Here is a 12,298-nt window from a genome sequence, read left to right as displayed (position 1 = left end):
GAAGATGGGCGCAGAATAATTATTAAATCTTATTAAATAAAAAAGATATTTTTCTCACGAACTGTTTATCACAGCAAATAGTGGCTAGCTAGCACTGTTTAAGAGCTGACAAAAGGCTCTTTCATGTGACACGTGTGATGAGTAGCCTACTTCTCGAGGAGTTCAACAGAGAAGAATGGGTGAATTTGGACGCACTTCATATGCCGAAGTGAAGCTGAAGCGCTGCGCAGGAGACTGCGGCTCACTGGTAGTTATTATAGTTAACTTCAAATCAGTGTGATTTACCCTTATAGGCTAGGCTGCACATTACAAGATCTGTACGAGATGATCCGCAGCACTGAAGTGAGAAATGATTTAACTCTTTGTGTAGCACGTGTGAGCGCTTTTCCCCCATTTCAACCTGAATATTGGTGGGGACATTTCAGTCGGAATTTGACATTGGTGTGGACACATCCTTTGGTCCCCACGCAAATCTATGACCATGGTTACAGTTGTTTACAGTAGATGAGCTTGGTCATGAAGATGGCTGGGTATACTTACCATGTTCAGCCTAGTCCTGGACATCTCTGGCCCACTGCTCCACAGTTCCATCACCTGCAGAGAACTCTGTCTCCATGGTCTACAGTAGGCTCTGCCTCTCCCTCTGAAGACTAGTGTTAATTTCGTCAGACGAGACGAGAGGAAATATGTTCGTCAACGACCTTTTTTTTCATGACTAAGACGAGACGGCAGTAATGTCCTGAAACACTGACTAAGACTATCTTAAGATGCATTATTGACAAAAAAGACGAGACTAAAATGTTTTGCATGAAATAAAAACTAAGATAAAATCTCTCTTCATTTTCGTCTACAAAATGAGACAGAATATCTAGCGGTTTATATTTTCAAAATATTCCGAATGAGTTCATCCGCAACAGCTTTCCTTTAGGCTAGTCTACGTGCTGTTGCTGCAACCCTGTGGCTGCAACACGAAACTACATGGAACAAGAACACTGAAGATTTCTGCCAGAGTTAGCAAGCTAACTACCTAAGCTTTATGCCACAATGCTACATACCCAGAAGTTCAAGCTTCTCTCATACAAATTAACATTCCCCAGAATGTCCATACGAAAATGTTCATCATGTAATGTCAACTATTTAACTAGTTAGACTGATGATGCAAAGTTTGCTAGCAAGTAAGCTAATATGGAAAGTTCGCTAGCAAGTTAGCTATGGCTAAGATAGAGAGTCTGTTTGGGGAATGTGTTGTGTTTGGGCGCATATCGCCATCTAGTGAGGCGGAGTAAAACATTAATACTTTGGTCTATGACAGTGTTTCTCAAACTTTTTCAGTTTCAGGACAACTTAACTAACCCTAGCTAAAAAAAAAAATTAGACCTACTTCAACAGTAGCCTATAATTAGTCTACACAATAGGCCTACTCACTGAACCACCTTGCTTATTGTCTTTGCACTTTGCTTATTGTGTGGATTCATACTGTGTGATTTAAACTGGCATATCTTACATAGACAGTGTTGCAGAACTGTTTTTACATACAAGTTGGTTCAATATTGCAAACAACTCAACTCATATTTTACCACGTCTGCTCGCGGACTACTTGGGATAGCTTGCGGACCACCAGTGATCCCCGGGCCACACTTTGAGAAACGCTGGTCTACAAATATGACAGAGGTCCAGTCAAATCTTACTGTCTATGGTCAAATCCCAGCCGAGCTATAACTGTAGCTCGACTTACCTGTGCATGTAAACATACTGACTGACAAAAAATCAGAATGAGTAATTATAACAGACGAGTAGCCATGTGGACACACAATTTTGTTGGAAAATTGAGATGTGTGAAACACTATTTGACTCAAATGGTAATCAGAAATAATTTGTTATAAAAAAAAAGACTAAAATGTGTTGACTAAAACTGACTAAGACTAAGATACCTTTAGTTTTTTTTTTACTAAAACTAGACTAAAATGACGAGACTTTTAGTCGACTAAAACTTGACTAACAAAAATGATATTTGAATGACTAAATATGACAAAGACTAAAAAGGACATTTCGTCACAAGACTAAGACTAAGACTAAATTAAAAATAGGTGACAAAATTAACACTACTGAAGACTCAATTGTGTCTGTGAGAAAAAAGGGGAAAAGATGTCATTTAAACATTATCCAATTCTCCCTTGGGTTGCAATATGGTCCAAATTCAAGTTCATGACCTACCTTACGAAATCTTGTGCACAAGGAAGGTGTTGCACATGTTTTCCACCTTTCTCCAATCCATGACCTGCACCGTCAACATGTCTGTGCGGACAGTTAAAGATGAATAAAGAAAATGTATTTAGTTTTTTTTTTTGTTGCAAAAAATAGCTGCTATACTACAGGATAAATAATCAGTCCCTCCAGGATTTCGCGAGGATTTTTTGAGATTGTTGCGATCTAAAATGCCTGATTTCGCGACAACTTTTCTAAAAAATTGCGATGGAAGTTGCGGTGGTTTTTAGCTGTTTGTTGCGAAGAAATTGCGGGAGGAAGTGAAAATTGCAAAAATAGTTGCGATTTAAAAAAAAAAAAAAAAAAAAAATTGGAATTGAGGGCAATTAAGGTTAGTAGCCTAAGACCAAAATCACACTGATCATCTTGATGTTTATTAAAAAGGATAAGTAAAGGTAAATAGTATGGTTTACAGAAAATCTAAGTAGGCCTAGGCTACTTTATTTGTGTAAATTCTTTGACTGGGGTAATTCACAAAGCAGTATAACCTTTCGTAGAACTGTCCAAAAAAGACAGCCCCCTAAAGAGATGGCATCATGTCACTATGTTTCAATACATTCATATATGTTGTAATTCATATTAAGTTCATATCTTTTTAATAATTCATATTCTGTGACTTGCATAATTACTAATAGCCAACTAAGTAGTAATTTCATATTGGTTTAAACTATCAGATTACACTTTTCTTTAATGTTATTACGTGGTGTTTAAGTCTAATTGACTGCCTGTGGCTTTAAGGGCGTGAGAGTAGCGTTTTGGGATTGGAAAGCTTGCATCTCACTGTGTTCGGCTACGAGTGGAAATAACTTTTTGAATAGTGCATTACGATATGTGGATGGAATTCGGGATGTTTTCTATGTCATTAGTTAAAATAAATGTTAAAAAAGAACTCGAATGACATCATTCTTGGATCGTGATTTTGGTAGCACTACACAAACTGAGCCCACAAGCTAGCAAACATGACACGAGCTATAAGGACATCTCCAGGTGAAACGTTTGCCAATGGGTTGCATACTGTAGCCTACTCAAATGTCAGTAAACCAAGTAGGCCTTAATTAACTTACTTTCATAGCCTAGGTAGGTTAGCAACACCAGGTTGAGAGATGCAAGTAAAGCAGATCATTAACGTTAGCCTTCTATTTATTGTCATCAAAACTGCAGAGGAGTGAACAAGTTATAGGGCAGTCTCTGGTGTCTGCAGAAGTGAGTGTGGCATCTGACTCAATATTCTGCGCGAGGGACTGTTGTGGTAGGTGAAATGTCACGGGGAAACCATGATGATTGGTCACATTTGCAAAAAAGTTGCGGTGTTTGGACAAAATTGCGAGGTCGCCCAGAATTCACGAGGATTTGCTGAATTTGCGTTAATTGTTGCGATCGCAACATCGTGAATTCCTGGAGGGCCTGAATAATAGTTGGCGTTTCTTTAAACTGTACTCACAGACAATAGTTATCAGAAGTTTCTTAGCCCATAATAATTCTTTTTTTACAGGAAAAGGTCTTAATGCAGTATATTCACCTTATTCCGCGCGCAAACATGGGGGCGCTAGCTTTGCCTACATTGTCTCCGAACTTCCGATTGAGCAGTACATCCATTGCGATACATTGAGATAGCAGAGCTCTATCGAGATGACTGGCATCATATATTATGGGTCATCCTAAAGTTAGGAACGTTTATTTAGGATTTTGGTGACTTAAGACATTTCTGTTCGGACTTTGGAGCGGCTGTTCTGTAAGTTAGCCTCTCTATCCTCGTCTGCCGTTCTGTAAGTTAGCCTCTCTATCCTCTTCTGCCGTGTTATCCCAATGAAGCTAACTAGACGTAGCTAGCCGACCGGAAGTTTACAAGACAACGTGGAATTTAAAAAATGTGCGAGGCTGAATAAGTTGAATAGCATTATAGCACTAAATACAATATTTTGTTCAGCCTTGTCCCTTGTTCAAAAGGTTTCTCTGGATTCTCTGAATATTTAAATTATAACCTGTCCAAACCAACCTCCTTTGCTAATGAACTTTGTGTTTATCGCTGTCCTGGAAAGGAAGGAGTTGACCATTTCAACTTCTTCTCCCAAGGTGGAACCAGCACCATCCTGGTTGCCTGCTGCCCATTTATCTATTTGAGTCTATATACAGGGTTTTTCATCTACCCTGTAAAGTATAGGACATAGGATACATAAATAGACAAATAAACACATACCTCACACTTGATCCCATGTGCTTTGGCATGGAGCGCTGATAGCAAGGGCTTCATGGCTAAAATATGCAAGTAATCTGGCCAAGCTTCAACAATTCTGTTGACATAGAGCCAGTATTTGCAGACAACCATGCAGAAAAACTTTGGATTACTTATGGCTGCAACTTCCTTCTGGAGGAACATTGGATAAGTGAATATCTCACCCCTATGGGATTTTATTAAAACATTGGATTAGTATGCTGATTTAAACATTGATGATTGGTATACTGATACAATTCACATTAAGAAATGAGGTACAAGATAAATTCATATACTTTTCACCAAAGGAAGGAGATGTTAACTGTTATGGTCATCTCCGCCATTGTAGATGCTGACATTTTGAACAATGCCGGCATAATACCTTAGCCCTTCTGTAAGTGCTAACCTTATAAGATGACGTTGTTTGAAATAAATTGAACTGTATCAAACTAAATAAATAAATGAGCACGTGGCAATGTACTGAAATGGAAATACTTCCCTGTACATATTCAATGCGCGAAGAATAATGCCATGACTGCAAACTGCTACTTCTAGACCCTGAGAGACAGTTATGACACATAATTGACAAAAACAATACAAACTTCTGTAGTCAAATTCTGCATAATAGAATGTTTTCTGGTGAACATAATAAACAAAACTGTGGCAAATTATGTTTATCAGATAGGCAAGGAGGACTTGCACTCTGAGAAACAAATAATCACAAAAGGTTGGTTTTTAAACCACTGTATTTAGTTTTTTACATATTTTTTTCAAAAGTGCTGTACAAACGTTTCAGTCAGTGAAGACTATCCTCAGTGCAAAAAAGATAAGCAGCATTGTGAGGCAACCTTTTAACTAGTCTAGTCAAGTCAAGTCAGTTTTATTTTTAAAGTGCATTTAACATGCACATAATGCAACCCAAAGCGCTCCACAAACAAGACCCATAACAACAAGACAAAAGATGCCGGATGGAGTGGCGTAGTCGCCAGCGTGCCCATGACATCAAGACATGACAAATACATTTAAAAAATAACAGATACAAAAAATGCCAGACGGAGTGGCGTAGTCGCCAGCGTACCCGTGACACCAAGACAGACAACAAAACAAATAAAAAGTAAAAAAAAATGAAAATATATTTAAAAAGGGGGAAAAGTGATGTTAAAATTAGTCCAATTTCCAAACCAGCTGAAAATGTCCAAGGGCAATGATGATCCGTGAAAACTGCGCACAGAGCTGTCTTCACAACCGATGCAATGCCAACAAAGTTCTTTAGCAACTGACCAACCCGGTGAATTCACTGGCAGTCTGGAGATAACGTTAACGTTAGGCCTTGTAGACTGCAGTCTGGAGATCACTGGAAGCACAGTCTAAAGTAGTGGGCCATCGTGTAGATCCGCAATTCGGTGGACTTTTAACAGCGACCTTTTGTTGCTCCGTGAGATTGCAGCTCTTCACCATTAACGTTAGTCTGCAGTTGGCATGGCAGCTCGCCAATTACATAAAAACAAACAAAAGTATGATGCCAGACGGAGCGGCGTGTCTCGCCAGTGTCCCCGTAACCTAGCAATGAGCTAGAGCAGGTGCATCCAATTAGTGGCCAACAGGCCTAGTAGGTCACAGCTCATTTGGATCACATAATTGAACAATTACATCACAATTTCATTCAATGAGTCTACCTTATAGGGCATAGTGATCAGACATATAAAACAGTACAACAGACACACACATGTCAAATACAATTTAAAGAAAACAGGACATTTCCAATTCTTCGTTGAAATACCCCCAGAGAATGTCAGGTTAATCATACACGTAAATTTGGTGCAATTCTGAACATCTTAACTGAAGATAGGGGCGATTAAAGCAGAATGACAATGCACGGGGTTATGGGCTAGGTTGATGTTGGCCCATGAGACCAACATACCATAAAAATGTCTTCATCCTCAGTGCCACGGTTCAGGTAGTTATTTACGATTTTGGGGGAGTTGGGGGGAGTAAAGTGGCCCCCGGGGACCAAACCAATTTTTTCCGTAAAAGTCTAGTGGGGCTACATACCCACCACTATTGGGGCAGTGGAGTGGGTATGGGGTATTGGGGCAGTAGAGGAGTGGGTATGGGGTGTTGGGGCAGTAGAGGAGTGGGTATAGGGTATTGGGGCAGTAGAGGAGTGGGTATGAAGAAGAGGTGTGGACTCGAGTCAATTGGTTTTTGATGACTTCATACTCGACTTGACGAAATTAGAAATCACTTGCAACTCGACTTGGACTTCCATGCTATTGACTCAAACTTTTTCCCGTTGACTTATGACTTGCGGCATGGGTACAATTATAAGCATCTCATCAAAATATAACTACGAATGCAGAATACGCATGGCAGCCATAATGAGTATGCATCGTTAGCAGCAAGTATAATGGGGCCTTAAAGCTCATCTAACGTTATACCTGCAACGCAGCGTTATTTTAGATTCTTTTGTATTAGTCTTGGGCAGGACACGGAAGGTAAGACCATCCTCCTCAGGAGAATAGGAGGATAGCACAGGAGCTACAGACACCATAGGCACAGGACAATCAGCACTCTTCTCAGTTTCTCTACACACATACAATATCAACATATTGATGTGGCACACCCGGGTTTTACGCCTCCTGTCAGGCGTACGTCTCGCTCAGCTTTGAGTCGACCTCATACGGCCCAGAAAACTTGGCCTGCAGAGCAGAGCCCACAATTGGCAAAAGCACCAAAACTCAGTCACCTGCTTGAAATGACCTACACACAGCCCTCCGGTCGTAACGACTCTTCATTTTTGATTGCGAAGATGACAATGCTCTCTGAGCACATTCACATGCCCTGTGTAAGCGCTCACGAAACGAACTAACATAGTCCAAGATATTCTGCTGTTAATCAGTGGTCTCTGACCCCCACTTCTCACGCAACAGCCGTAATGGACCGCGAACAGAATGTCCAAAAATCAACTCGGCAGGACTGAAACCCAGCGACTCCTGAGTAGTCTCGCGCACGTGAACAAAAGCAGTGGAAGCCCCTCATCCCACTCCTTTGCAGAATCTAAACAGTGTGTGCGAAACATGGACTTCAGGGTCTGGTGGAATCTCTAGGGCTCCTTGGGACTCCGGATGATACGCACTGGATGTCACATGTTTGATGGGCAGTTGTTCTAACACTTGCTTAAACAAATGAGACAGGAAATTTGACCCCTGATCAGTTTGAATGATTTGAGATAGGCCAAATGTAGAGAAAAAACGAATGAGCGCCTTCACTATTGGCTTAGCTTTTAGTGAGCGCAATGGAATGGCTTCCGGATTTCAGGTGGCAGCACACATGATTGTCAGCAGGAGATTCCAGATTTTGTTTTTGGTAAAGGCCCTACACAATCCAATATGATGCGTTCAAATGGTTCGCCTATAATTGGAATTGGACGAAGAGGAGCAGGTGGAATTACTTGGTTAGGTTTCCCCGCTAACTGACATCGATGGCATGAGCGGCAGTGCTTAGCTACGTCCGACTTAAGGCCAGGCCAAAAGAAATAACGTAAGATACGTTGGTCACTTTTCCTCACGCCTAAATGACCTGCAAAGTCATGGTCATGCCTGAGAGTTAAAACATTTAACCTAAATTTAGCAGGAATAATCATCTGGCAAGCTGCATTCCAGCCTAAATCTTTGCTCTGTGGTGGAGTCCACTTACGCATCAAAAAGCCCTTTTCCCAGAAATATGTCACAGACTTAACAACATTTCCCTTCCCAGCAGCGGCTGCATGACACCTGGCTAGAGAGGGATTGCTTTTCTGCTCACGACGGATCAGCTCCCCGTCAACGGACCGCGACAAAGGAACTTCAGCACCACCAGACATAGGCAGCGACCGAGGTGCGGCGCTAGCCGAAGCTTGAGACAAAGACGGACTCTCGAGTGACATAAATGTGTCGGACAAATCAACAGCGTTGTCATAAATTATTTATTAAAAAATTATTGCCATTAATACACTTTGTGTAGCGGAACTTTTAGAAGTCCTAATGCAATTCCTTGCACAAGCACGTCGGAGCCACAGTATGTTTTATCCGAGAACGGCAAGACAGAAGTAAGAATAAACGACTGGGCAGCGCCAGTATCTCTCAACATTTTGACAGGAACACCGTCCTCCTCACGACCGGAGAGAGGCACTGTTCCTTCCAAAATGAACGGTTCATAGACTGAATCGATGTCTCTGTATGGAGACGCTGAACTAAAAGTGCGGACAAAGCCAACACTTATAGAATTTCTCCGCTTTGGAGACAAAGTTTTTCTCTTCAAAACCGGACACACGGCAATGAGATGACCCAAACTCATGACAATAGTAACATTCACGACTTTCAGTTTTCGAAGGGGACTTAGTAAACTCTACAGTTCTCCAGTTCTGCCTCGCACTGGAAGACTGAGCTGAATCACGACGAGGAGAAGAAGAAAATAAAAATGAACTTTTGTGTGTCAACACAAATTCATCAGCACAGATAGCCGCTGTTGTTACGGCGTTGTAACGTTGTTACTTTTTGGTCATTTAAGTAAGTGGTTAATGTGTCTGGGACACAGTTTTTAAATTCTTCCAGCAAGATAAGTTCTCGGGAGTTGTTCTTTAGTGTGGGCACGTTGGGAAATGCACCACCGATCAAAAGCCCCCTCTTTCTCCCTCGCAAACTCAACGAAGGTAAATCGGTTTTTCGAAGGCGTATGCCTCAGGAACTAACTCGTAGGCGTTGAGAATGGCAGTTTTTACTATATGGTAGTCTGAACTTTGCTGTACAGTGAGCGCAGAATAGACCTCCGGTGCTTTTCCTGTAAGCACGCACTGTAACAACAAAGTCCAGAACTCAACAGGCCACTTCAGCGTAACTGCCACTCGAAATGACTGAAATATTTTTCCACCTCGCGGTCACTAAATGGTCTGAACCATATGAATATTTCGGCTTACATCGAAAGGTTGGTTCGGCGGAATCGAAGGCACTGACGGAGCCAAAGGAGAAAACGGGACAGCATTATCGGAAGCGTCCAACGGAACAGACAATGGTGCGGCGGCATCAGAATCTCTCACCGGGGCAGACAATGGCACAGTAAAATTGACACTGGAGCGAACGAGAGAAGTAGACAATGAACCATCAGATTGAGAACCTGAAGGGACTGTGGCGATGGTAAGTTTCTTAACAGCTAATTCCATTTCAAGTTTTCTCAACACGAAACCGTGCTCTTCGTGTTGAAATTCCCTTCTACGTTCATTCTCTCGTTCATCATGTTCTAATCAAGCTCCAATTTCTTAACCTCGATCTCTTTGTCAATTTCCTTTTCTCTGACAATTCTGCTTTCACGTTCAGCCCGTAATTTTGCTGCCTCTAACTGCATTTTCCGTTCTTGGAATGAGTATTCCCGAAGTTTGAGCTCATTGCTTGTAGCTGATGACTCTGAAGTTAGCGGAGAAACAGGGCCTTAAGCTTTCACTGAGAGAAACGGCTTCTCCACTAGGCCTGACTCAACAGCTTTATATAAAGACTCCTTAAGCTTTTTATCATCGCTCGAAAGAGAAATTGAGTAATGAGCCGCAATCTCAACTAATTGCTCTTTAGTGCATTGTGCCAAAAGAACATCTGACGGACTCGCCATAAATTCTTCTACCACAGACATTTTGACTAATTGCCACTAACGAAATCGAAAAGGTCTGTGATAGACAGAATGTCCAGTCTCCGCACCCAAAGAACAGGCCTATTGCTCAAAAACAATTAACCAGGAAGAGGGAAACAAATCGAAAGCCACAAAAAACGAAGCTTTTGCTACACAAAGCAAAAACACGTCCTTTTGTCCAACCCGAACAACGATTTGGACACAGAAAAAATGCACACAGCGAAAATTTTTTTTTTCAAAAAACAGCCTTGCAACTAGCCTAACAAAAATGCCATCTCCAAAAAAAGTTTAACCAAAAAATCTCAGAAAACGAACTAAAACCTGGCGTAGCTTCAAAAGCGTACCAATTGAAGGTCCACAAGGAACCTCCCCTCGGAGTTGCTTTCAGAACCCACAAACCAAACAAACAAATAATCAAAAGTCTAACTCACCAGAGTTCCACGACCACAGCGCTTTTCTGAAAGAAAAAAAAGGCATTTAACGTAGAGAACGATTAATCAAAAAACAAGTTTAAAAAAAAAAAAACGGAAGAGCCCCCAATTTGTCACGTCCCAGTCTAGGGGTTCTATGGGACATGAGCAAATGATAGGAGACGGCCAAAGTATAATTCAAAAATATTTATTTACAAAAAATTATAACACTAAGAAAAATATGGACGAACTAAAAATAAGGCTGCTCAAACGAAAGGCCTCAAAAGTAGGCCCAGGTAATCCCCAGCCTTATCCTCGACTCTCACTCGGGAAACAGGCAGGAGCGACCGCGACGGGCAAAAACCAGAGCCCGTGGCTTGCGCAGCGGTGAGGTGAGGTGTAGCGTGGCGTAGTAGCGGCCAACCCAGAATCCAAGAACGCTCCTCCTGTGACGTAGGAGGCCCCCTTTTAAAGGGCGGAAACCCAATCACAGTGCATGGCAATTAAGAGTAGTTTGCCCACCGGACAGTCTGAAATTAACAGAGCACAAGACACAAAGAGAACAAGCAGACAGAAACACAAAACACATTCAGACGTATGTGGCGTTCAAATGGGAACTCCTGTTCCTATAGACCCGTCTCCATCCAGAGAGTTCCGCTCTATGTCAACATCACAGTCGACATCGACCATCCCTAGACACGTCTGTGTGTGTGTGCTTGTTTCCCTGCTCTGTCAACATCGGCCATCCTTAGGCTGCCGTGTGTTTGTGTGTGTGTGTGTTGGTCCATACTTATCCCAGCAGCCTTCTCACACCATATCCAGCCGTCTCCATTACCCGATGTTTAAAGAACAGAACCATCCCCATCAACGTCATAAATCAGCTGTTCCTCCCACCCACACCCCCTTTTCACTAACACTACACAGCTACCATCCCAGGTATGTCCAGCTAAGAGGAGATCCTCAAATCTGTTCAGGATTCAGTTGCTGAGGATGCTTCAGCGTTACTGAGGAACCTTCCTTATCTGAGGCTATCCGTTCTGATGCTGAAGATGCTTCCTTATCCAAGGATATCAGTCTCTGATGCTGAGGACACTTTTGATCGAGGAACGCAACTCAACAAAGGCCGCATCCTTCAGATGGGGGAACTGAACTGGATTGCTTCTGACACTACAAAATGTTAGCTATGGATGTTATGTTTTTATTTCTATATGGTTGATCTCTTTAAACTGATGTCTCTTGTTGCGTATATGATGGGATGGCTTGAAACATGACATATTTAACAGTCTAATACTGGTTTTCCCAGTATCTGCTCAACTCGCCTCGACTTTACTCGCCTTTTTTGATTTTCCATAAGGAAAAACTTGTACCAGGTACTAGTATCACCTCTGTCAAGGTTCCAAGCGAGCTGAGGCAATACTAAAAGGGGAAGTGAAAGTATTGCTGGTTACTGATTGGTCGCTATGGTCATTCCTGTGTAATACTGGCATTCTGAACAATTTTGCCATACTGTCAGTACTAGCTTGACAAGCAGTTGTCGTTATTGTCAATTACATGACATTGTTATTTAAAACAGGTCTATTCGTAAATTCAATCTAGCACTCTGACAATGGAATAACGCTCTGCAATTTAAAAAAGCATTCTGTCTCTACGGTTTCTCATAGATTAAAATTTGACATTAACATAAACAGCCACATACCAAGAATCAGAAAGAAAATCCCTCGTGCTGAAATCACTTTCAATGGAAGAGGTCCCAGAT

This window comes from Alosa alosa, chromosome 2, assembly GCF_017589495.1.
Source record: "Alosa alosa isolate M-15738 ecotype Scorff River chromosome 2, AALO_Geno_1.1, whole genome shotgun sequence".
NCBI classification, from domain to species: Eukaryota; Metazoa; Chordata; class Actinopteri; order Clupeiformes; family Clupeidae; genus Alosa; species Alosa alosa.
This window is presented reverse-complemented; position numbering follows the sequence as displayed.